General features: G+C 37.8%; 1 long non-coding RNA gene across 1 annotated transcript in view; it reads right to left on the bottom strand.

The window, feature by feature from the left end:
• LOC140595139 (uncharacterized) overlaps positions 1-27,113 on the bottom strand; it is a 63,045-nt gene that overhangs the window by 16,607 nt on the left and 19,325 nt on the right. The gene's annotated exons all lie outside the window — the stretch shown is intronic.

Genomic DNA, 27,113 nt, shown 5'->3' on the forward strand with positions numbered 1-27,113 from the left:
GGCTTTATTTCTAGGGTCAACCCAGGTGAAAAAAAAATCTATTGAAACATTCTCCCCTCACTACAAAGAGGTCTAAAAACTGCATTCAACAAAGTGACATAGGGACGTTGACTCCAGGGAGAAATTTGATAGTGTAATCCCAGATACTGGGGGAATGATGTTCCATACAGAGTTGATTTTTTTCCAAGTGATCCATATGACACTAACATGGAATGAGTCATGAAAAAGTGGACTTGGCTGGAGAACTGGTCAGTGACAATTTAAACTAAACTAATAATTTAAAATGCCCCATCCAAATTCTGATATATGCCACCAACTCTAGTATTAGAATCCTCATTCCCTACCCAGAAACACAATGTCCCTATCTTGTTCAAGGAGCCTCACCTCAACAAGCCTATTTTGTGTTGCATGTTTTCACTTTCCCCTTAGAAAATCAGACTTCTCTATGTCTGTTTCTTTCATGGCACGTAGAGGTGTCTTGTTAGACAATTAGCCAGTTAACAACTTTTGGAAAAAATTTAATTGTTCACAATAATGTATTGAATATGTGAACAGCCAAATAGATTATGTGTATCAGGTATATTGTGCCCCTTAAGTCATGCCTCTAGTTTTGTTAAAATTATTTATATCTCAGCATCATCAAAAAGGATCTGAGGATGCTGTCTATATAGTTCTCATAGAACCATCATATAGTATCACTGTCACATATTGACTTGTCAGCTGCTGATATGAATGACAAATTATGTTCCCTAGGTCTTTCTGGCACTAAGGGAAGTCTTTGGAAGTAATACTTAGGTCAAAAGTCCTCTTAAAATTACTTGTATTCTTCACATAGATATCTCCACAGAAGTTCTCTGTTACACTGAAAAAGTAAAAATAACAAGCACTATAATTTTCTGAGTACTTCCGAACCACTGGGTACTTACTTGAAAAATCTCTAGATCTTGATGATTATGAAAATCACCTCAAAAAGATGATTTTTCCCAAGATCAATTAAATAGAAAGTGGCAGAGCCTGAAGTAAAGTTAGGTTCCACCCAAATCCCAGTGCATGCTCTCTATATAACTCATCCAGGAGATTTTTGCTTTGGTTATACCTCAATAGAGGCACAGTTTTATCAGTAAGTCATCAACAGCCTGAGAAAGGCCTTAAACTGACCATCAGATAGTTCCTGTATTCCCAGCTGTAAATTAAGGTATCTTTTGGAAGACACCTTTGTAAGTCACCTGGGAGTGATTGTAGCTGCATACTGTTGGAACCTAAGGTCGGGCCAGAAATAAATTGTCTCAAGTAGGTGAGGTCCTCGAAATACTCAGGGATTACCTCCAGATGGATAGAGAATTCATTATGAGTAGAAAAAAATTATTTAGAGATGCCTGGGTGGCTCAGATGGTTGTGCATCTTCCTTCAGCTCAGGTCATCATCTTCAGGTCCAGGGATTGAGCCCTGCATCAGGCTCCCTGCTCAGCGGGAAGTCTTCTCCCTCTCCCTCTGCCTCTCCCCCTGTTTGTGCTCTCTCTGTCTCTCTTGAATGAATAAATAAAATCTTTTTTAAAAAAATAAAAAAGATTATTTAGAAAATATTTATGAACAACGTGGTATTATATTGGCATGATATTGAATGAGGCAAGAATGGAGGTAGTGATGTGGGTATCTTATTTATTCAGCCTTTTTTCACTGAAATCCTTTCCTTAATAACAACCATAATGTAAAATCTACTGAATAATTGGTCATACTACAGAAGCACCAAACAAAATGCAAATAAAAATTAATATATGTGACTACAATGGAATATATATCATAGAAACACTGTTGTCTGTGGGTGTCAGGGTGAGGGGTTGTTATCTCTAGTTTTATATTTTTTAAGCTTATGCCTATTACTTTTAGTGTTATGATTGTGCATTTTCCTATTTTACAAAATGTCTTATGGCATTAATTTATTGATAATATTAATGTGATGTGAAACAGGAAAAAATCCTGTAGTAAGAGAAATTCTTAAGCAAACTTTGGTGTTGTGAAATATAAAAAGAAGTTTTATTTCAAGTTATTCTTTTTATTGCTTCATGTTCATACTGTATTACTCATGAACTTTGTTCTATTTTTTTTTTTGTTGTTTATTTATTTTCTTATTTTCCACCAAAGGTGACATGAGAAAGTAGTGAAGAAATCAACCAACCAAAAAAAATTATAAAAAAAGGAAAAAAATTGTAACATTAGTTAGGAAATTAAGTAATTAAAGCCATCCAGTCTAATAAAACACGTTCAAATTAATGACTTTGCTTTATCTCAACCAATTAGAATTAAAGTTACCAAAAATGTTTTTGCCCTCTTCTCCCCTAAGCTTACAAAAAGAACAGAAGATGTCTTTAGCTGTTAATAAAACTGAAGTATCTATAACTGAATTGCAAATTATGATTCAGAAGAATTTTAAAGAGTGAATGGGAAATAAATCAACAGAGCAGATAAAGTGGGAACACAGTAGGATACCAATGAGAAACCACTCAAACCTCAGGGAATAAGGCCATAGGCAGAAGGTAATGGTGAAGAGGGTGGGCCAGAACACGTGGATTGTTTGGAAGTCTGGAAAAGGGTCATTTTCATCTGTACCCTATGCAGATAACTACCCCTTGTCTCTCTGGAGGAGAAAGGATATACCAGTTTCCCCCACTATTCAAAGGTTTGCTTTACACCATTTTGCTTTTACAAAAAACTTATATCAGTACCTGTTTTTGCAAACCAAAGGAATTCCCAAGTGGATTTTTGCTTTTACAAAATGATAATTGCTTCTTTGCTTTTGGCCATTGCAGGCTACTAAAGGTTTCATGGGACACTCTATTTTTGGATACTAGGGGAAAGTATTCTAGAGACATGAAGAAATAAACTCAGAAAAGGGTAAGAGTTAATGTTCCAGATGGAAATCATTTCATGAAAGATAAAGTCAAGGGACACAGTCAGGAAAGGAAGGACTTCAGGTCCCTTATCTTTATCTTATTCACGAGAAGCTCATGTCTTTCTCTTGAGATCCTAAGCTGCCTCACAGAAAAGACCTAAAAATTCTGGAATTTGGGAAAAGTCCTTTGAAAAATGCTAGCCATTCACTAGATTGCCTTCTAAAAAAAAACTCTGCTTATTCCTTGAATTTCTTCTTTCCAAAACTTCAAAAATAACTTTTTGCTTTTTAAAAGCTCAAAGATCATAAAACTTTGGAGGAAAAATTTTTAATATGAACTATAAAGGACAACAAGAAAAAAAACAGAACTCAGATCTATTTTTATATGATAGGTCATATCTCAACAATAGAAAAAGGTGTTCCATCAATCAGAGGGACTCTGATAAAAATTCCTGGAGAAAATATATAATAGACATTTTTTTCAAATTCAGTAGGAAGATTGACAGAAATAGCCAGGAAAACAAGCAGAAAATAGGACAAAAAAAGTAGAGCTAGATAATATAGAAAAAAAATGAATATATTAGAAGACTAATACATGAAGTACTAACATGCAACTAATAAACATCAAAAAAAAAATAAAATGCCTGTAGTATAGTGTGGAGAAAATTAACAAATAAATAACAAAATAAAATATAACTGAAGGTCATGCTTCTCCAAATTGAAGGAGCCCATAAAATTTTAAACAAAATAAAATTTTAAATCCTGGCACAGGCCAGGACAACTGATTGGGGACTTTAAAAATCAAGGGTAAAGAAGAGATTCTGAAAGTTTCCCAAAAGGAAATAACTAAAAAAGGGTCTGGAATTTACATACAAAGAATCATGTATCTGAACAGCATCAAATGAATGATAACAGTAGCTGGAAGGTAATGGATTGAAATTTTCAAAATTCCAACTAAAAAGAAATCTCCACCTAGAATTCTAGGCCTATCCAAACTAGCAACTAAGAGTAAGGATAGAAGAAAAACTATTTTCAGAAGAGTGAAATATCCTTGAATTCTTTCTCAAGAATCTACTCAAAGAAAATGTCTCAACATAATAAGCAAGTAAATCAAGAGACAAACAAACACATGAGCTCTGAGAAACAGGCAACCCCAAATAGATTAAAAGTAAAAGCACTTCCTAGGATACTGGAGGGAATTCCCAGAACAACAGCAGTAGGCACAGATAAAATCAAATCCAGATTGGAACAGATAAAAGGGGCCTCCAGAATAAACCTCTAGGAAAAATGGAACTGGTAAATTACATAGATGGTTTGAACTTTGTGAGAATGTCTATTGAGAGAACATTATAGAGCTTATTTTAGATGTTGGAAGATCTAGCCAAAAGTCCACACAATGAGAAAATTATGCAATAACAAATACAGGAGAAGCTGTTTGGGAAGCTATTCAAGGGGAAATAAAATGTCATCCTAGGTATTACTTGGTTCAGCAGTGAAAAACAAATGTTTATACAATTGTAGTAACAAAAGTATGGAATACAAATCTAACCAATACTTCAAATTACATACATTGATAAAACAATGGGAAAAGAAGGGAGGAAATTAAAACCCCATCTTTTTTAGTAGAATATAAATAGTCAATATTGAAGCTTTCTGAATCAAGAGATAACAATATATAAATATGTATTTGAAATGTGGAATTCAGGGGTTGTGTGGGTGGGTGAGTTGGTTAAGTGTCTGCCTTCAGCTCAGGTCATGTTCCCAGGGTCCTGAGATCGAGCACCACATCGGGGTCCTTGCTGAGTGGGGAATCTGCTTCTATCTTCCCACACTCCTGCTCTCTCTCTCTCTCTCTCTCAAATAAATAAATAAAATCTTTAAAAAAATGTGGAACTAAAAAGAAAGTAATCCGAATGCCCAGATATACATGCTATTCTTCAAGTTGTATATTTTCATGAGACTATTTATTAATACAAGTGGAAAAGGCAAGACTAATATTTATAGTTTAATGTTTTCAAAACAAAACAACAAACTGTATATGATAAATATGTAAAAATTTCTGCAAAGAAAAATTTAGAAAAGAACATACCAGATTATCAACATTATTTCCCAATAAGAAGAAAAGATGGACTCTCACTTTTAACTATTTTTTTATATTTGAATTGAGACTTTTGAGTGACTATGCATTATTTTTGTTGTTAGGATTTTTATTGGGCTTTACAGAAAAAGTTAAGTTGGGGAGAAAAATAACCAGCAGAAGCACCTACTAGTAAAAAGAGAAGATCAGTCCCGTAACACAGAGTATAACACATGAGTTATGTTTGGATTCTGGCAAATGAAAGAGGGAACTTGAAATTGGCCAGCAATTATGCTGGAAGAGACTCAGATGCAGAGACACTGATGTTGTCACCTGTCTCCTTTTAAAGTTCATATATTACTTAATGAGTTTCTCCGTCCTATGGTTGGTGCTAATGAACAAAAGTGAAGGCATGATATCTGTTCTAAGGAATCCAAAGTCAGATTGAGAGAAGTAAACATAAATAAACGAATATAATTCCATGTAATTCCATTCTCTTAGACTGCTTTAGAAGTTGTAAAGATTTTGGATACTGTTAATAGTAATAACCCCCAATGTCTATTAAGCACATTTCAAGAAATACTCTTTTAAGCCCTTTAGTGTAATTATTGTATTTATCACTCATAAGAAATCTGTGAAGTGAAAGCTTTTGTTATTCCATTTTCTGGATAAAGAAGTTGAGGTTTATTGATGCTGAATAACTTGTTCAAGATCAAGACCTAAACTTTAGCAAGCATGTTGACTCTGAAGCCCATGCTCTAGAACACTTCATGCTACCTTAACCATCTTGCTGATTCCAAACATTTTTAAGTGCTCACAACTTTTTGATTAATTCTGTGGCAAACGGGACAAGTATTATTAGGTCCATTTTTTAAAATGAAAAACAGAACAAAGGGTGAGCTTCAGGATAGAAGAAATCACTCAAGCAAGGACCCAAGATGGCATTACAAAAGCAAGACTCCTATCTCAACACTCTTCTCTCTGTTGCCCTAAATCCACCTCCTCATACTCCCCTCCTCCCTCCTTATGCTAAAGAGAAGACCCAACTGTTTATTTTCATTTCTGAGCTAAAAACAAGAATTAGATTCCAAATCTAAGGTTTTCCTACCTGGTTAACATCCTTGGCATAATTGTCTTTGTGACTTCAGTAGATGTAGGTCTGAGGGCTTCTGTAGGAAACCCTGGAAGGGGTCATTTTGAAAGAAAGAATGAATTTAGGATGTGCTAACACATGGCCTGTGCTTTCTGACCCAGCACATGGGAATATGGACAGCCCTAGGCATGTCACAGGGGCAAGAAGGAAAACGTAAATAATGTCACCCAGAATGTAACACGGTTCAGGGGAAGAAATGAGGTCAAGGCATTAAAGGAAAGATGAGATCATTATGTTTTAACAAAGCAAACTGTGGCCAGAGAAAGACAGTAAGGAGAAGTGGACAGAGATCTTGAAGACCAGCGGGGCGGAAACAGAGCTTTCTAATCGAAACCATACTCCCCACTCCGGAAATGAAGGCTCGCCTCTCAGGCAGTTATGCAAGGGTGAGTGAGATTATAGACATAGGAAGTGGACCGAAGCAGCTGGAAATACAGTGAAGGACAGAGGATGGCACGTGGCCCGTAGAAGCACCCTATAGTGGGGGAAACAGGAGACAGCTCAGAAACAAAACAGAAACAAGGCAAAAGGGCACCTGGACCGTCAATGCTAGAAATTCAAAATCCCAATTCTAACCTATAGGAGATGATCAACCTTGGAAGGAAAGGTCAGATCACAAGGGGAGAAGAGGAAGAGGTTAACAGAGAAAATATTTCAGTTTTGCCTCCAACGGTGTTGAACTGACAGTGTGTGGAAATCCACATGTGGGAAGGAGATGGTTCTCAAGTGCTCCTGTGAAACTCAAAACCCTCTTGATGTTCTGCCTGGAAAATTCTGTATTTCCTTGTTTTGACCTACAGCTATGAAAGCTGCCCAAGGATTTTGAGTGGAGGGCCTGAGACTCAGGTTTCCCTAAAAGAACTTTCAAAGAACCTATTGTACTTCCAATGCCTGCCCCTGCTTCCACACCCACACGACCTCCAATACTGTCCCTGTAGCAATGCACATCACCTCCTTGATGAGGAGAAGGAAGAGGAGGTTTGGTGAAAAGTTTTCAGGAAGCTAAGTAAGGCCTCTTTTTAGCAAGCTTATTGATTTGATGAGACAAGCATGAGCTGAAACCATAAAGAAAGATGATACCATTGGTCAAATCACTGTAGGACTAGTGGATAGGAGACTTTTAAAAATGAAAATTATTTAAAAATAAAATATAACCCAGTCACAGCAATGCTCCTAAAGAATAAGTATTTAGTTCTTTGTTTTACTTGCTTTTCCTGTTAAGGTAACAAAGAGCCCAAATGACCATTTTAGATTTGGAGTCTTACCTTTCCCCTAAACACTCTATGGAAAAATCAACTATGTAAATATAACTCTTTCTTTGAAGGGAAAAGTAGGAACAAAAGGGAATTATTAAAATTGTTTGAGAATATCTATTGGTTATTTTGAGACTCTCACAAATTCCTGCTTTTGCACTCATTCCTCTGTTCCTCCATTCCAATCAATTATTAATGGATTAAAAGGCTAAGCACTGTGCCCAGAGTGGGGGATTTGGCAGTAAACAAGCAGATGCAGTCCCTGTCAATGTACATTCAGAGGGGAGACAGACAGACTCACAACAAAGGGCTTAACTGGAGCTTCAGGAAGTGCTAATAGGAAAAGTTGGGGTATCCTGTGAGAGAACGTGTAACAAGACCCATGAGCTAATGGAGAGAAAGAAAAATCCTCCCTAAGGAAGACACATTATATCTGGGACTCAAAAATCAGTATGGACTGGATGAACTTTGAGGACATTATTCTAAGTGAAATAAACCTATCACAAAAGAACAAATACTGTAGAATTCCGATAATAGGAAGTATCTAGAGTAGTCGAATTCATAAAGACTAAGAGTAGGATGGTGGCTGGCAGGGGCTTTGGGGAGAAGAGAATGGGGGATTATTGTTTGCTGGGTACAGAGCTCCAGTTTGGGAAAATGAAAAAATTCTGGAGATGGATGGTGTTGATTGCTTGCATGACAGTGTGAATGCATTTAATGTCACCAAACTGTATGCTTGAATATTATTAAAATGAAAAATTAGGGACACCTGAGGCTCAGAAGTTGAGCATCTGCCTTTGGCTCAGGTCATGGTCCTGGAATCAAGTTCCACATCAGGCTGTCTGAGGGGAGCCAGCTTCTCCTGCCTGTGTCTCTGCCTCTCTCTCTGCCTCTCTCTCTGCCTCTCATGAATAAATAAATAAAATATATAAATAAATAAATAAACAAACAAATAAGCAAATCTTAAAAAATGAATATGAATCGGCTATCTTGAAGGCAGGGTGCAGCTCCTATGCAAGCTTGTGGCTGAAAAAAGCAGATGGAATTTTTATAAAACTAAATGCAGCTGAGAGAGTGCAGAAGGAAGAAGGATGGCTCACAGGTGATGTGGACACTTGTAGGCCTTGGGAAAGATTTTGGACTTTAGCCTAGTATCATCATTAAGTAATGATATTTTAACAAGGGAAATCAAAAGTTCTAACTGTTCTTTTTAAATGCATTTTTGTATGTCTCTGGCACTTATGGTCATAATTTTGGCTCCAATTTCTTTCCTATGTTTGTGATATCACTTTTTTCGGTGGCTTCTTCATTCCTTCTTGTTTATAAGTCTCAGTTCTCGTCAGAGCCATCTAGTGATATGCAGGAGCCACCTGTCCTCACTCTATGTTCAGTGACATCAAGATGGAAGCTTGAAATCAACTATGGTGGAAGTTATTTCCACCATGAAAATCAACAAGCACTAGAAAAAAGGACTTCTTTTAAATTCAAGAGACCAAATTTGCCATCACACCATGAGAGCTATCTTTGGGTCATGTGACTGGGGAAATTGCCTAGTCACAGTTTAGAGGAACAATGACTAAAGAGCGGAAAAATATATGTGTGTGTGCATGCATGTATGTGTGCATGCACATGGGCACATGCATACATGCATACATATATATATGTTTACATCTATATATACACACATATAATCCCACACTCCTATATATTAAAAAATCAAATATATATATTGTATATGTGTATACATCATATATATTTATATACCTGTGTGTATATATACATAATCTCACAATCGTATATATATATATATGCACTTACAGAGAGAAATAGAAAGATAAAAAAACTACTTGTTATTAGAAATGGTGGCTTATTTGATTCCTCTTCATATTTTCAAGTGGCCTCCATAGTACCTAGCATGTAGTAAATATTTAATAAATTTAATTAATAAGGGGAAAGCTCTGTCTTTTAATATACTGCTTTTAGCTCCTAGCCACAACCACTCTTTCCAACACACACACACACGCTCTCTCTCTCTCTCTCTCTCTCTCTCTCTCACAGACCTAAAAAGCCAATCCCAATGCACTCTGGAAGAACTCAAAAACATTGCATACGAGAAAAGTCATCTAGATGCCTGGCAGCAGTCTTAATAGACATTTGAATAATACACAATGCCATTTTAAAATGCTCCACTGATACCTGAGTCCAGGAGCTAGCAGAGTCAGTGTGAAATGGGAGATATTACTGACTCAACTACTAACAAATAACAACCATCATCCACACTGAACCTGCGCAGTATAAGAAACTCCTACTATTAGAATTATTCTTAAGTGATTTGGCAAAATCCTGTTCCTCCTTCCATGTTAATTGGCAATGTTGCTTCTTCTGAGAATTTTCCACAGATCTTCCAGGAGAAAAGTCTGTTCTCTATGCTCAGAGAGCATTCTATTTATAGTACCGTTGTTAACACATTTCCACAACTTGCCTTTAGAAATATTAAGACATTTACTCGCACAAATAAATATATTTGTATATTTCAAGCTCCTTGATTATAGAAATTGTCTTTTATGCCCCATGAGCTCCCCACAAAAAGCTTGAACATGTAAGTTACCATTTACTTTTATGTTTAGCATGTCTCCCCCATTAGATGATTTACTGGAAACATAAACGCATCTTATGTTTGTACCCCAGCATCTAACTGTCTGATATAGAGAAGACACCTGGTAAGTGTTAGTTGAATCAATGAATGGAACTGGCCTCCAGTTTTTGCCACTCCTGAGAATATGAAATTTCAGCGCTCCTGGATCTACCTCTAGCTGAATCATCTTTCGTTTCCATCCTCACACTTCTGATGTAGGAAAGATGTTAGAGTTCAAAGCTGATGGCCAGGAAAGAATTCCTGAGTCCTCTTTGGTGCAAAAAGATCATTTTATTAAAGCACGGGGACAGGACTCATGGGCAGAGGGAGCTGTATTGGCATCATGAGGAGTGGCCCATTATATACTTTCAAGTTGGGAAGGGGTTAAGGAAAGCATAAGCTTCTTGGGCTTTTGGAAACAAGTTTTCCAGGGTCCTGAGGGGGCTGGCTGTTGCTAGGAAAGGTCATTTATTACTGTTTAGTAAAAATGCAGTCTTGAGACTCTTCAGATGTATATTGATGGGTCATATGCTTGGGGGATGATTCCCAATATGCAACTTGGGTGGCTAGAGATAAAGGAAGTTTCCCAAGGAATTTTTATATGTTAGATTTACAGGATCCTGGGGATCGGGCTTACAATTGCCTTTTGCCCTTAGTAATGTGTCAACATCGAGGCAGTTGAGTTCCTAGAGGAATGTCACTCTGCCTGTTTCAAGGACTTGTCAGTGGGCTGTAGGTAGTAAGGAAATGTGATCATTTTTTTTCCTGCCTTTGTTTCCCACATCACTTCTTTCCCTAATTCTAAAATCCAAACATTTTTTGAATCAAAAAAGCAGTCAATAAACTAAATTGTCAGAGATCCAACTACATGTGAAGTAATCAACTCAATTAACTCAGTGTCTTCACCTGCAAAATGCATGTCCAAAGGCCCTGTTCTGCAGACTTCCCTAGATGAGATGATAATCAATGATTTTTGGGAAATGCATGAGAATAGCAGGCCACCTCTTCCTTTAAAAAAAAAGTTTAAGAAGATGTGGTGTATAAATATGTATGTTTATACAATGGAATATTATTCAGCCATCAGAAAGGATGAATACCTACCATTTACATCAATGTGAATGGAACTAGAGGGTATTATACTGAGTGAAATAAGTCAATTGGAGAAAGACAATTATCATATGGTTTCACTCATTTGTGGAATATAAGAAATAGTGCAAGGGGCCATAAGGGAAGGAGGGGAAAGTGAATGGGGAAAAATCAGAGAGGAATACAAACCATAGAGACTCCTAACTCCGGGAAGCAAATAAAGGGTTGCAGAAGAGGAGGAAGGAGGGGGGATAGAGTAACTGGGTGATGGGCATTGAGGAGGGCACATGATGGGATGAACACTGAGTGTTATACTTTATGTTGGCAAATTGAATTTAAATAAAATTCTTAAAAGAAATATAATAATAAACTTCTATAATTACTTAAAAAATAGTTTAAATTTAACAGTTTAAGTTGGATTGGACCCATTAGAATGTGGGGCCAGAACATGTGAAAGAAACACCAAATGCCACTCATTAAGGGATTGTGCTTGGACTAGCTTCATAGGAAACCAACATAGGAAGGCTTCAGAAGGTGAATCTGTTGATCTTTCAATCCTAGTCAGACTCTGAAATTTGTGTTAGCATTTTTGAGTGTCCCAGGGCCGAAGCACCTTACTTCAAAAAGCTTGTAAAATCATAACAGTTTATCACCAAAATGAACTTTATTGATCTTTCTTGATCTCTTTTTATGTACAGGTTATAGGAAATCTCAAAGTCTAAAGGCTATCTTATCTGCTATTTAAGGACTATCTACCACAGTTATCAAAGTAGAGTTCATCTTGTTATTTTTAGTGAATGACAGAACTCTTGAAACCATTAAGGAAGTCTAGCATGTGAAATAGATCAAGCAGAAATGCTGGTTGAATCTCAGTGAGGGGCAGGTTCTCCCTCCTGCTGTCTTGTACAAACCCCGAGTACCTTCTCCATAGCTCACGAAGCTCAACCAATTGCCAAACGCACCTGAAATATGTTCCTCAAACATTACTATGAATTTATTTTCATATCGTGAAAGATGAAGAACTCACTACTTTACAAAGTCACTTATTTCAACATCTTAATACAGTTTCTACTATTTAAGTAAAAAAGACATTTAACACAGTATTGTACTGAAGTCTTGTTCTCTCTAGATTCTGGCCTGTTTTTCAGTCATAATTCTTGGGGTTGCGTAGACTACAGTAGTCTGTGGTAGCTGGTGATTTCTGTTTTAATCTACCTTGCAAGCTTTACGTCCATTTTCTTCTCTGCATTCATGGTCCAGGTTTAGCCAGTTGGATGCATCCGACAACAGTAATTGTTCCAAAGCACAAAGAACTGACTTATTCTGGGCTGATAATTCTCCTCTGAGATTAATATAGATGCTGGCGAAATTATGTTCTGGCTTTCTACTAGGGCTACTGAAATGAAGATGCTAGTAGCCATGTAGCCTGCCACAGGGACAAATCGGTCTGCAGGAGGAAAGAGTGAAGTTGGAAAGCAAGGAAAGTAAAGATGAGAGTCCCATGAAGTACCTGAACTGTAGATTCCATGTTTTAAAAATGTAGATGGAAATACTGTTGACACTTGGACTTCCTTTGAAACTCATGTGTCTCATTTCCCTTCATCTGTGTGGTCCAAACCACATCTCAGCCCCCATGGTATTTGAGATGTCCTTGGCACAAAGGACTTTGTTTTTTGTTTTGTTTTTTAACTTCATGGTGATAACGTGGCTCATTTGACTTGGGTCTAACACAGCAACCTGAGAAAGTCTGTCCACTTGGATGACCACTAGTCATAATGCATCAGAAGGAAATTTTATTAAAAGGAAAGAAAATGTGTATCATTTATTACTTATTCTTCAACAAGAAAACCTCAGCAACTGCAGAACCCTACAACCCCTATAGCCTATACATCCCAGAAGGAGAGTGTCTCAATGTAACTTGTAGATCCTGGATGGAGAAATGTTTTCTATTAGGAAGTCCTATGCCATTTTGCTCCATATAGCTCTACTAGGTAAATCCAGAATTTTCTTATATCTTTTGATTTCTCTAGCTATTTGGAGAATCCTCAACCCTTCCTGAACCCTTAGGATTTTATGAAAGAAATTCTAGGCATTTTTGTTTTGATCTGGATACATATCACAACATCTTAAGTTACAATATGTAACTAGTCCTTTAGGCTAATTCAGCATTTATTTCTGAATTTTAAAATTCCCTCTTAGAAGGCTTCCCACTGCCCAACTTCTTTCCTATCACAAGACTTATAGAGACACAGTAGTCTCATTACAGACTCAATTACAGTGTCCCTACTTTCAACTGAAGGCTGGAGGAATCCCTTTACCAAGGGACCTAAAAATTTGACCAACATCTCCAGTCTATTTTCAGGAAAAAATGGGATAGAAGAATTGAGATAATTGAACTCAGGATAGTATTGTTGACACTTATTCCCAACCCATGAAACCATGTAGCTTCTTTTAGCAATCCTGAATTTCTCATCCTAGAAGCATCTCAGTTTTGGGTGAGTTAGAGGTCTGAGGCTAACATCAACCAGGCTTCATGTACCTTAAGGACAGTGGGAAAGAGAACTGACAATGGTGAGTGGTTTATGTGTGTTATCTGTTGTAGGACAAAATGAAGATAGTGAGATAAAAAGACAGAATGAATGCCGACCCCCAGCTCTAGAATGCTCCATCATTAGGAATTCGAGCAGAGATGGACTGTCCACTGAGGTAGGAGAAAACCTGGAATGTGTCCTCTGAGAACCCAAAGAAGACAGTGTATTTTTAAAAAAAACTTTTTTTAAGGTAGCAGGGAGTATCTATCTATAACAGTTACTTCTGAGATGTCAAGGAGGATGAGAATCAATGTGAAAAAGATTGGGAAGACACACAGTAACTTGATCAGATTATTTTCTGTCCAGTGTAAGGAGGGAAGCTGGATGGGAAAAGGTTAGATGGTGGCATATAAGGAAGCAGACTCTTCAAGAAGAGAGATAAATTCAGAGTGGCAGCTGAAGGCATGTGAGATTAAGAACAGAGTTTTAGTTTATGCATTCTGAGAGGAGGTCATAGAGCATGTTTGTATGCTGCTGAGATAAACCAGCTGAAAGGAGAAATTGATAGTGCTGAATGAAAGGAATAATTATAGGGAATTTCTTGAGGAAATTAGAAGACCAAGGTCCTGGTGGACTTGGTCTCAAACATATTATAATGAGAAGGAAATCAAAGATTTCAGTACAGATGTGGACCAGTTGGCATATTTGTCTACAAGAAAAAGAGGTATAACCCATCTTTTTGCATTTATTTTCTCCCTAAGTTATAAGAAAGAGCATCTGCTAAGTGTTTATGTGGAAGAGTGGAGAATAAGCAATTAACTGGGGCCGTGTGAGGGCAGTAGAGAGAGGAAGAACGTTACAAGTCACCCATAATGGGAGGGAAGCGGTCAAACAAGAGGAACTAATGAAATGCCCATGTGAATAAAGATAATTGATTAGAGCACAGGTACAACTTACTAGGGTGTAAATTGAGTCAGGAAAGGTAAGCAGGGATGTCACTGTTGAGGATTTTGATCATTATCTGTTAAAGCAGTAGGCAGCTATTGAATGTTTTTCAGCACAGGGGTGATATGATCATATGTGCATTTTAGAATGCTCACTCTGCCTACAGGGAAGAAATACACTGGGGTGAGGGTATGGTGAATGTGGGGAGGCCAGTTGGGAATCTCCTGCGGCAGTCCACATGATGTTAGAATGATCAAGAAGAATGATGATAAAATGGAGTGAGATGGGTGGAACTAAGGGAACGCACAATGGTCAAATTGGTAAAACTTGGTTCTGAAAAAATAGTATAGATGGGAGAGATGACTATAAAGATGTCTTCTAAGGTTCTGTTCAGTACAACCGGATGGATAGTATCGTCATTCACAGAAATGGGGATGACTGCCTGGAGCTTAGTTTTAGGAAGAGAAATTTGTAAGTTCCCTGTCTGAGATGCTTGGTTTTTAAAACCATTGATATATTCAAGAATAGGATGTTGACTAGTTGTTGAGATGTATGGATTTGAAGAATAGAGAGGAAATACCAGCTGGAGACATAAAACTGAGGTCTTTTCTTGGAAGAGTACCGATTCTGATGATGAGGATGCAGATTCTGACAACCCTGATAGTATTAGCTGGCACGGAGTGACTATGGTTTGCGAGGCACTGTGCCAAGCATTTCACATGGACTGTCCCGTTTAATACTTGACAAGCTCAACAAGGTAAGGAATTATCAGGTTATCAGCTCCATTTTACAGATGGGGAAATATAGGCAGAAAGAGATTAAGTAAACTGCCCAAATCAAATAGATGGCGCACCTGGAACCAGACTTTGACAGTAACTGTTAGAGGAGTGAGGTTGGACATCCATGGGAGAAATATGGGGATACCTGGTAAAATATCCTTTCTTCACATTAGAAATTCTTCTTAAGCCATGAATCTATGTCCCCAATTCATCTGACCCCAATTCATCAAATTCCTAGTGATGGTGCACAAGTTTGTCTCTTTGGATTTCTGTGTGAGTGTGGTTTGCCATTAATGACCAGTATTTTTAAATGTTTCATAAACACTTGTTTTTATGAGAGAAGCAATAAATGGTCATTGCAGATAAATATCAAAATCAAATGAGCATGGAAAGGATTAAAGAATGGAATTTAAAAGTGTCCATATTCTCACCATCAAAGAAGGGAAAAAAATAATTATTCATATTTTAATGCATTCTTAACATGCATGTTTGCACATATGCATATCCACACATGTCAAAATTAGAACAAAATGTACATATCGATTGTTATCTGTTTTTTAAGTAATACATTGCAAGCATCTTTTAATTATTAACACATGTTACATCACTTAATAAGCAAGTCAAGTATCTGTACCTGTCACCAAAATTCAATTTCCTCCTCTTATATGTTGAGGGGCCTCCCTTTGAGATATTTTCTTATAAGTGGTGATGCAGGTGTGTGTATAATGTATGTGTGTGTGAGGAGGAGCCAGGCAGTGGCTTGTATTTTATGTCAAATTTGTGTTCTACCTACATCTAGAAGCAGTTTCTAGAAACATCAAGTACCTTCGTTTTCTTCTTGATTTTCTCTCTACTCTCACCATTTTCCCTTCCCATAACCTCTGACTTCTTTGTTCCCGGTGTCACTGCTGATGGTTTGTAACGTTGGTGGCAAAGGAAGGAAGGCGTTTATTATTATTTTCCCTAAGGCCTTGCTTTGTTGAGCCTGGGGGATGTGTTGCTTTGTTTTCAGAATTGGGCTTTTTGTATATTTTGTTAAATTCCCCAAAGTCCTCTAGACACCAAGGACTAGAAAATGAAAAATGACTATTATTGTTACCCTCTTTTGCCCAAATCCTGAGCCACCACATGTTTCTGACTTCCCAGACAGACACCGCACGCCTCTTTCACCGGCCATGAGTGGAAGGCCAAGGAGAGCAGTTTATGCCTATTACAACAATCACAGACATGCGCGGGCCTGAAAAAATTGAAATTTGTAAAAGTTACTTTAATTCATACATGCACTCTCCAGTTACTGCAAGATTTGAGCTGTGTTCTGCCCTTAAAACATAAGTATTCAAGAAAAAAAAGAAAAAACATCTAGATCAATTCGGTCGAAATGATTTGTTTCCTAAACAGGAAACACTGACATTTGGAAAAATCCAGTCAGTGAGTTCATTTATTTACTTTTCATGCAAATGTTTGTCATGCAGATCAACTCTGATGATTCTTACTTTATTTGGTTTCCTTTAAAATCTAAAATCAACCCGCGAATGATTTTTAAGTGTCTATTTTATACACTGCTCTGTGGTAGGCACTACGTGAAAGATGGCTTGGTGGAGTGGGAAAAATTAAAACAAAAAATGTTCAGTCAGAAATCCAAAGACCTGCTTTTGCTCCTTAAAAGCTATGGTATGATAGACAAGTCCATTATGTCTCTGATCTCCATTTTCTCACCTCTAGAATAATCTTGCCTTCTAGCAAAATAGTTGTATTGAAGAACTTTATATGCTGTGATGTGCACACACATGACAATGATGACCGAATATTTGTAAAATATTTTCCCTTAACCTCAAGGAACTTACAGACTACCTGAAGGAGTCAGAAATACATAGTCAAGAATTTAATAACACTGTAAGAGTTAAATAATACCAGACAGAGATTCAAGAGATGTTGCAAAACACTGCAGGATTAACTGCCAAAGAGTAGAGCCTTGAGCAGAGAGCAAGAGAGTGAGAGAGCAGTGTAAGCTGGAATCATCAAGGAACAAGAGACCAAACCATGCCAAACCACCATGAGGACTTAGCTAACATTCAGACACTGAGTCTGCAGAAGGTCAAGTTAGCACAAAGATGACAGGAGTATCATGCTTTAAAATCGAATTTTTGGGGGCACCTGGGTGGCTCAGTGGTTGAGCATCTGCCTTTGGCTCAGGTCATGATCCCGGGGTCCTGGGATTGAATCCCACACTGGGCTCCCCACAGGGAGCTTGCTTCTCCTCCTGCCCATGTCTCTGCCTCTCTCTGTGTATCTTTCATGAATAAATAAATAAAATATTTAAAAAATAATAAATAAAATAAAATTTTTAGCATTCTGCTAAACAGCCTTAATACACACACACACAAATGTCATAATTTCAGGCTTTTGAAAGGGAGATAGTGTTAATTGGCAGGAAAAAAAAGACCCAAGAAATCAGAGGAAACCAAGTTCAGATACTGGCTATTCCTTTCTTGCTTTTAAGATTTTTCTTTGGGCTTCTCTTGAAGTCAGGTGAGTACTACCTACCTCATAGGCTATTAAGAGAGTGGCATTTAACTAGGCAGAGATTGAGCTTTATGTGGGCGTGGGTGGGAATCTACCAAGGAGAAGGAACAAGTTGCCCAAAAGCCCTAAAGAGAGAAATAGTTTTGAGTATTGGATGAACAAAGACAAATGTGTCTACAGTTTAATGGGCAGGTAGCTGTACCTGGAGAGATAGGAAAGGACCAGGATAGGCAGGAACCTTGTAAACCCCGCTGAATATTATTATATTATAATATTATATTATTAGATTTGATCCTAATGAGTACTTTTGAAGCCAATAGATTATATATATATATATATATATATATATATATATATATATATGTATTTTTAAAGCAGGTAGGATTACTTCAGCCCCACCTGCTCTGGCCACACACATTCTTCAGTCACACACACTTCCTTCTTCTGTCCCGACAGGATTTGGTATCACAACCAGGAGATGAATCGGGGCTTCTAAACCAAGGAGGAATTATTGCACAAACCATATGCCTCTTTTCTTCTTTTTACTGTTTATTCTCTTCTGACTGCTTGGAGAAAAAAATCTCATATTTAAGAATTAAGTGAAAATTAAAAGCAAATGATAAATAGGGAAAAAATGACATGGGGTGTTTGCTTCTTTTCTTCTGTCAAAGTTCAATGTTAATGAGCTGTGCACAAGCTGAATCAGGAAGAAAATTGAGGTTGCATGCATTAGAACACAGATGGGGGGGGTGGTAAAATGCAAAATATGCAAGAAACCTTCATGCATATTCAGCATGCCATCAGTGTCAAACGGAATTCCTTTTTTGTTTGTTTCATGGGCACAAACTTTGGAGCTACTGCAGACCGCCAAAGCCCCAAAGAGGTGTGAAAGCGTTAATGCTTGGTGAACTGGAGTAGACATCTCCTCTACCCCAGTTCTAGATCATCATTTTGTGCCCTCTTTCTTTCCATCCATCAAGACTTGTCTTAAAAGTCCTGATTTTCTCTTCAAAAATGTCAGCAGGGGAGATGCATGGTGGCTAGGGGTCTGGGGTATGGTTCCAGAAAGAATCTTCCTTTTGCATGTGAATCTTTCTTTTTGCAATTTACTATGTGTGGTGACCTCAAGGCAATTGCTGATATTCTTTGTGCCTTGGTTCCTTTTCTGTGAAATATGAGAATAGTAATAATAGAACTTATTACACACAGTTAATGTGTTACATCAGTTAATATGTATAAAGAGCTTAGAATAATGCCAGGCATGTGGTAAACACTACTGCTATTATTATTACTACTACTATAATTACCATGGCCAAGCGGAACTGCTCTTGAATGTGTGGTAACTGGGACAACCAAATGCATTTGCAAATAAACAAATTTTATAACTGATGAGACTGGAGGCCAGAGTAGTAAGGGATTCTGTCCAAGTTCATTGCAAAAGTAGTGTAAACCCAGGACTCCAAGACCACTGTACTTCCTTCTCCTTTAAAAAAAAAATTAAATCAATGAATTAACAGTGTCTTAGTAGTTTCAGAAGTACGGTGTAGTGATTAATCAGTGGCACCCAACACCCAGTGCTCATTACATGAAGCGCCCTCCTTAATGCCCATCACCCAGTTACCCTATCCCTCCACCCGCCTCCCCCTTTCTTCTCTTAATCAGTCTTTCAGATTGGAAAACTTTGAAATGAGATTCTGTTGATCAGATTTAAAAATTTATAGCTGTTCTTGACTTTAAAGAGATTGCTTAAACTGTGGGATAAACCATGATTATAAACATTTCTGCCCACTTTATATGTACCAGGTGCTTTAAGTGCATTATCTGAAATCTTAACAGGGTGCAAGTTGTTTCATATGATAGAAGTGATTAAAGGAGACTTCACATCAAGGACCATGTTGCTAGAAGTGGAACCAAACCTCTTCTAATTACCTTCACCACAGACAGGAGCCAGCCTACCTTTTGAGCCTTCTAGCTTGGGTCTTGTCACCTCTCTTTGTCTTATTGTAAAGGACTTGAAAAATATCTGCCTTCAATTCTCAGACTTTACTAAAAGGAATAACCTAACAGTTCTAGGATCACATGCACCCAAAGAAGTAAACTGTGGCAGGAGTTAAGAGTCAGGTGTTGTGGGATCTAATATGTGTGTAGCTGTGGCAGGTCATCTGCCTCAATTTTTTTTTTAAGATTTTATTTATTTATTTAAGGGAGAGGAAGAGCACAAGCAGGGGGAATGGCAGAGGGAAAGGGAGAAGCAGGCTCCTTGCTGAGTGGGGAGCCCGACATGGCTTGTGATCCTGAATCACCTGTAGAGCATGACCTGAGCCAAAGGCAGATGCTTAACCGACTGAGCCACCCAGGCGCCCCAGTTTCCTTGCAGGTTTTCTGCACTCTTCACGCTGGGCTCCGACCCACTGAATCAGCCACTTTTCTCTTGCCAAAGTCAGGAGTCTCTCTTGCTACACACTTACTAATCTTTAAGCCATATCTTTTCTCATTCAGGTTAGAAGACATTATTGACAGGATATGTACTGATGTGATATTCAAGTTGGCATCTTTTAAAGAGAAACTTCAGATTAGATATTTGTTCACTAAATATACTAATCTATCCATAAAATGAGAAAACTTTTACTGGGATTATTGATTTTACTTCCTTTATCTTTGCACTGCTTTTTTATTCCAAACTTTGAGTCTTCCTTTTTTTTTTTTCTCATGAAATAGTGTTTCCAAGTTTAAAATTGTGATCACTATGGTAAACAAGAGATAGACAGATGGAAACACGGGGATAGAAGGAAGGGAACAGTCTTTCTCATCATAACCTTAAGTGAGAGGCAAAAATTTGAAAACAAGATATGAGATGAAAAGGGCTGTTAAAATATATCCCTTCTTTCCTTGACTTTGTGTTAACTCTGGAATGACTACTATTATTCACAGGTGCAGGAGTACAGAAATCTAGTGTCTCTTCTTCTTCTTATAAGTTCACAAAGCCCATGATGGAGCTCCACCTTTATTAAAGACTTCATTTTGGGGCACCTGGGTGGTTCAGTCAGTTAAGTGGCTGCCTTTGGCTCAGGTCATGATCCTGGAGTCTCAGGATCAAGCCCTCCCATTGAGCCCCTCATTGAGCCCCGCCCCCCAACATGGGGCTCCTTGTTCAGTAGGGAGCCTACTTCTCCCTCTCCTCCCACCCTGCCCCCACTCATGCTTACTCTCCCTTTCTCTCTCTTATGTGAATAAATAAAATCTTAAAAAAAAAAAAGATTTCATCTAAACCTAAGTATCTCCTAAAGGTCTCACCTCCTAATATTATCACTTTGGGGGTTGGGGCTTCAACATATGAATTTTGGCTGGGAAACAAAACATCAATTCATAACAGTTGGATCATGTGTTTTTTTTAATTTACATTCAGTTTGCCAACATACAGTATAACACCCAGTGCTCATCACATCACGTGCCCTCCTTAATGCCCATCCCCTCATCTCCTCAGCCCCCCACCCCCCACCTCCTCTTCAGCAACCCTGGGTTTGTTTCCCAGAGTTAAAAGTTTCTCATGGGGGCAGCCCGGGTGGCTCAGCAGTTTAGCGCTGCCTTGAGCCCAGGGTGTGATCTGGAGACCTAGGATCGAGTCCCACATCGGGCTCCCTGCATGGAGCCTGCTTCTCCTTCTGCCTGTGTCTCTGCCTCTCTCTCTCTCTCTCTCTCATGAATAAATATTAAAAAAGAAAAAAGAGTTTCTCATGGTTTGTCTTCTTCTCTGATTTTTCACCACTCAGTTTCCTCTTCTTCCCTACGGTCCCCTGCACTATTTCTTATATTCCACATATGAGTGAAACCATATGATGCTTGTCTTTCTCCGATTGACTATTTCATTCAGCATAATACCCTCCAGTTCCATCCATATCAATATAAATATCTGTCAAAGGACAGCGTGGCTCCTTCCACAGTTTGGCTATTGTGGACATTGCTGCTATAAACACTGCGGTGTAGGTGACCCTTTGTTTCACTACATCTGAATTTTTAAGATAAATATTCAGTGGTACAATTGTTGCATCATAGGGTAGCTCTATTTTTAACTTCTTGAGGAACCTCCGTACTGTTTTCCAGAGTGGCTGCACCAGCTTGCATTCCTGCCAACAATTTAAGAGGCTCCCTATTCTCCACATCCTAGTCAACATTTGTTGTTTCCTAACTTGTTAATTTTCCCCATTCTCACTGGTGTAAAGTGGTATCTCATTGTGGTTTTGATTTGCATTTCCCTGAAGGCAAGTGATGTGGAACGTTCTTTCATGTGCTTATTGGCCATGTGTATATCTTCTCTGGTGAAATTTCTGTTTATGTCTTCTGTTCATTCCTTGACTGAATTGTTTGTTTTTTGGGTGTTGAATGTTATGAGTTCTTTATATATCTTGGATACTAGCCCTTTACCTGATATGCTATTTTCAAATATCTTCTCCCATTCTGTAGGTTGCCTTTTAGTTTTGTTGACTGTTTCTTTTGCTATGCAGAAGCTTTTTTTTAATTTTTTTTATTTTATTTTTATTTTTTTTTTATGCTAGAAGCATTATGAAAGGCCATTTAATTCAACTTTTATGTTTACTTAACAGGTGAGTAAATGGAGGCCTGAGGTGAAAAGGTCTTCTAAAAATCACATAGATTGCTAGCATAGAGCAGAACCTAAAATCCGGGTGAAGCTTTTTATTTTGATGAAGTCCCAATAGTTCATTTTTGCTTTTGTTTCATTACTTTTAGAGACCTGTCTTGTAAGAAGTTGTGGCCCGAGGTCAAAAGGGTTCTTGCCTGTGTTCTCTTCTAGGATTTTAATGAATTCCTGTCTCACATTTAGATCTTTCATCCATTTTGAGTTTATCTTTGTGTATGGTGTAAGAGAATGGTCTAGTTTCATTCTTCTGCATGGGCTGTCCAATTTTCCCAACATCATTTATTGAAGAGATTATCTTTTATCTGCTGGTTAGTCTTTCCTGCTTTGTCAAAGATTGGTTGACCATACTGCTGAGGGTCCATTTCTGGGTTCTTTATTCTGTTCCATTGATCTATGTGTCTGTTTTTATGCCAGTACCATGCTGTCTTGATGATCACAGTTTTATAATATAGCTTGAAGTCAGGCATTGCGATGCTCTCAACCTTGGTTTTCTTTTTCAACATTCCTCTGGCTAGTCAGGGTCTTTTTTTGGTTTCATACAAATCTTAGGATTATTTGTTCCAACTCTGTGAAAAATGTCCATGGTATTTTGATAAGGATTGCATTGAATGTGTAGATTGTTCTGGATAGCATAGTCATTTTCATAATATTTATTCTTCCAATCCATGAGCATAGAATATTTTTCCATCTCTTTGTTTCTTTCTCCATTTCTTTCATAAGTGTTCTGGAGTTTTTAGAGTACAGATCCTTTATCTCTTTGGTTAGGTTTATTCCTAGGTATCTTATGGTTTGTGGTGCAATTGTAAATGGGATTGACTCCTTAATTTCTCTTTCTTCAATCTCATTGTTAGTGTATAGAAAAGCAACTGATTACTGTGCATTGATTCTGTATCCTGCCATGTTGCCAAATTGGTATATGAACTGTAGCAATTTTGGGGTGAAGTCTTTCGGGTTTTCCACATACAGTATCATGCCATCTGTGAAGAGTGAGAGTTTGACTTCCTCTTTGCCAATTTGAATGCCTTTTATTTCTTTTTGTTGTCTGATTGCTGAGGCTAAGTCTTCTAGTCCTATCTTTGTTTCGTTTTATTTTGTTTTGTTTATCCGCTCTGCCAAGCTGTCTTTTTATTGTACATTTAGACCACTGACATTTAAAGTAATTATTAAAATGTTAGGGCTTACGTCTCTCCTTTTATTTTTTGTTTTTAAATTTGTTTTCTGTTTCTAATTCTTCTGTTTCTCTTTTATTGACTCCCTGTGGGTTACAAGAACATTATTTAGAATCCCACTTTGATTTATTTAGTATTTTTAAATATATCATTTTATATAGTTTTCTTAGTCATTGCTTTTGGTATTACAATATACATATATACTTTATTACAGTCTACTAGTGTTGAAATTTTACCACTTGCAGTGTAGTGAAAACTTACTTCCATGTTGGTCCTTTTCCTCTCTCCATTGAAGAAATATAACTGTCCTACATTTCCTATGTGCATTGAGTACCATATCACATGTTATCATTCTTGCTTTAACTGTCAAATATGATGTAAAAAACTTATGAGAAGAAAGTTTATTATATTTATCCCTATTTTTATCCACTTCTTTGTTCTATCCTTTTTAAAGTTCCCAGCCTTCCTCAGGCATTATCTTTTTGTTTGGAGAACTACCGTTAGCCATTCTTTATAGTCTGGTCTGTGAACAACAAATTCTCTTAGTCTTCCACCATCTGGGAGTTTTTTCCCTCTTTATACTTAAAGTATGTTCTCACTGAATGTAGGATTCAGTTGACAGCTATCTTTAAGTGTACCACTTCCTTTTCACCACAGTAGTTGCTGATGAAAAAATAAATTTGTGGATTCAAATTAGGGTTCCCCTATAGGAAGAGTCATTTTTCTCTAGCTACTTTCAAGACTTTTCTTTGTCTTTAGTTTTCAGAAGTTTGATTCTGATGAACCTTGGTAAAATTCTTAGAGTCTATTCTATTTGTAGTTAGCTCAGCTCTTTGAATGTGTAGATTTGTGTCATATCAAATTTGGGAAATTTTCAGTCATTATTTCTTGAAATAAATGTTCAGTTCCACATTCCTCCTCCTCTTTCTTCTAAAACACTGATAATACAGATTTCAGATCTTTGCCAGAGGCTTGATTTCTGCTGGTGTTACCTATGGAGATAGAATGTACTTCCTTGGACTTGGTACCACTAGTTTGGGAGTGGAAAGAGGACTGTGGGCCAGTGTGGGTAGAGAGCTCTTCTCCAGGCTGCTGGGTGCTAGGGAGGTTCCTGCTTAGTCCCTGCTGGGGCCATCGCTGGGTGGGGAAGGCATCTCCTAGGCTGTCGTTTAGGGACTGAGATGTCATTTCCTTTGGCCTTCTCTCCAGGCTGGCAAGTGTTGCTAGGGCTCTTGCTTGGTCTGCTGTTGTAAGCGGGGGGGAGGGGTATCTACCTGAGCCACCTCCTTCTAAAGCATTCGAGATGCCAGGCCTGTTCCACCTTCCAGTACCAGGTGGAAAATCAGGAGACATCAGACTACTGAGTTTTTCCTCAAGTCCTGGGGTCTCTAGTAAGCCCACTTTCTTTTTCTATCTTCAGAGTTCTCCTGTGGCTGCCTACTACATCATTTCTAGGTGTTTTTAGTTGTACTGAACAAGCAGGATCAGGGAGAAATGAGTCTATGCCATTTGCTCCCAAACCATAAGTCTCGAAAGATATTTTAGTAATATCATTGTCATTAGTAAAGAAATCTCATTTTATTTTACACTTACTAGCATTTTGTTAGTCATTTGAAATGTACCTTTTCTTGCACTAAACTTCAGAGAATTATCCATCTCCTGGTTTTAAATGGCTCTAATTCAACTTTAAATGGCTCAAAGTTCAGATTTGTTAACCGGTAAGTCCATGTAACATAAGACATATTGATTGTGCACTTTGGAGGTAGGCAAATCTAGGTTGTCAGTTTTCATCAGCTGTAACTATATTATCTGGGGCAAGTCACTTGCCTTCTGTTTTCAGTTTCATCAGCTATAAAGTAGGAACATAACTGCCATTAAAGATTACTGTGTGATTAGTTGAGATAATTATATAGAATGCCTCATGTGGGGTCAGCCATACAGTAAATAAACATTGAAAAAAATACTAATTCTTAGTGCACCTGGGTGGTTCTGTCCATTAAGTGTCCAACTCTTGATTTCGACTCAGGTCATGATCTCAGGGTCCTGATATTGAGCTTTGTATTGGACTCCACACTGGGCATGGCACCTGCTTGAGATTCTCTCTCTTCCTCTTCCTCTGTATCCCTAAGGTGTGCTCTCTCTCTCTTTATCTATCTCAATCTCTCTTTCTCTAAAAGAAAAAGAAATGCTAATTCTTTTTTAGTATTGTATCACCAATATTTTTACATGCCTTTAGTTCTTCATTTTTAATTACAAACATTTCAAGGAGGCGTTTTCTTCTTTAATAATTACCTACTTCACAATATCTGAAATCTTTGTACCATTCAGATAATTGCTTCTCTATATATTAATAATGCCTTGAAGATTTCTTTCCCTGATGGCTGCTCTTTGTATCTGCTATGTCTGGGCTTTTAGACTCATCACAGCTTAAGTAGGAAGTTTATAGCCAATGTGATAAAATTTCCTTATTGAATTTAAAGAAACGAGGACTGCAAACTGAGCAGAGTGTGGATAATATCACTCAGGCCTCAAACATGGGATTTTACTTATAAGCCGTTTTGTTTTCATCACCCATTGTTACGTAGGGGACACACACACACACACACACACACACACACAACTTAATTCAAGTTTGGATCCTTGAATAAAAAATTCTCTGAAAATCTGTGACTACTTCCCCGTGTCTGAGAGGGCACCTTTATTTGTTATAGTATCTTTTTCCCTGAGGGCTCTGTGGTCTGGGAAGGGAAACTAGAGTGCCCCAGATTATACTTAGCATTTTATAATTGCTAGCTGAAACTCAATCCAAGGCTTTCCAGGCACTTGCCTTCCTTAACACATCTGGCAGCACCCTAGCCTTTTTCTCTGGTCTGTCCCTGCAGGAGGAGTGCTTAGATAAATAAACTGAAGCATGCATGTGGTCACCAAAAGATCTCTGTGGAAAGCAGAATCTAACCAAAGCAGCCCCAGGGCCTGCTGAGCCTTTTGTTCACTGCCTCCCAGGGATATAAGCAACCTGGAGGTATATATGGCAAAATCATTGCTGTTCTAGCAGGGTTCACACTTGCCCTGAAAATAACTCATGCCTGGGAACAAACAGCTGAGCAAGCCTAACTATATGCATTTATACAAGGAGAAAAATGTTAGTAAGGTCCTGATATTTTATATGTAGATAAATCAACATTTATTGAGTCTCTGCTTAGTATTTGTGAATTGTGGTATTTCAGATTTTACCAAGATAAGCAAAGTATTTTTATAGGGAGCTTATTGGTTCATAAAATGAAGGGATGGGGGAAAAAGGGATAGGGGAAAAAAAGGAAACTAATATTTATTGGGCATCGACTTTTGTAAAAGGATGTGAACCAACCAGAAATAACCTATTTGTCAAACTAATTTGTGAAATGAAAACCTTGAT

This window comes from Vulpes vulpes, chromosome 13 (assembly GCF_048418805.1).
Source record: "Vulpes vulpes isolate BD-2025 chromosome 13, VulVul3, whole genome shotgun sequence".
Lineage (NCBI taxonomy): Eukaryota > Metazoa > Chordata > Mammalia > Carnivora > Canidae > Vulpes > Vulpes vulpes.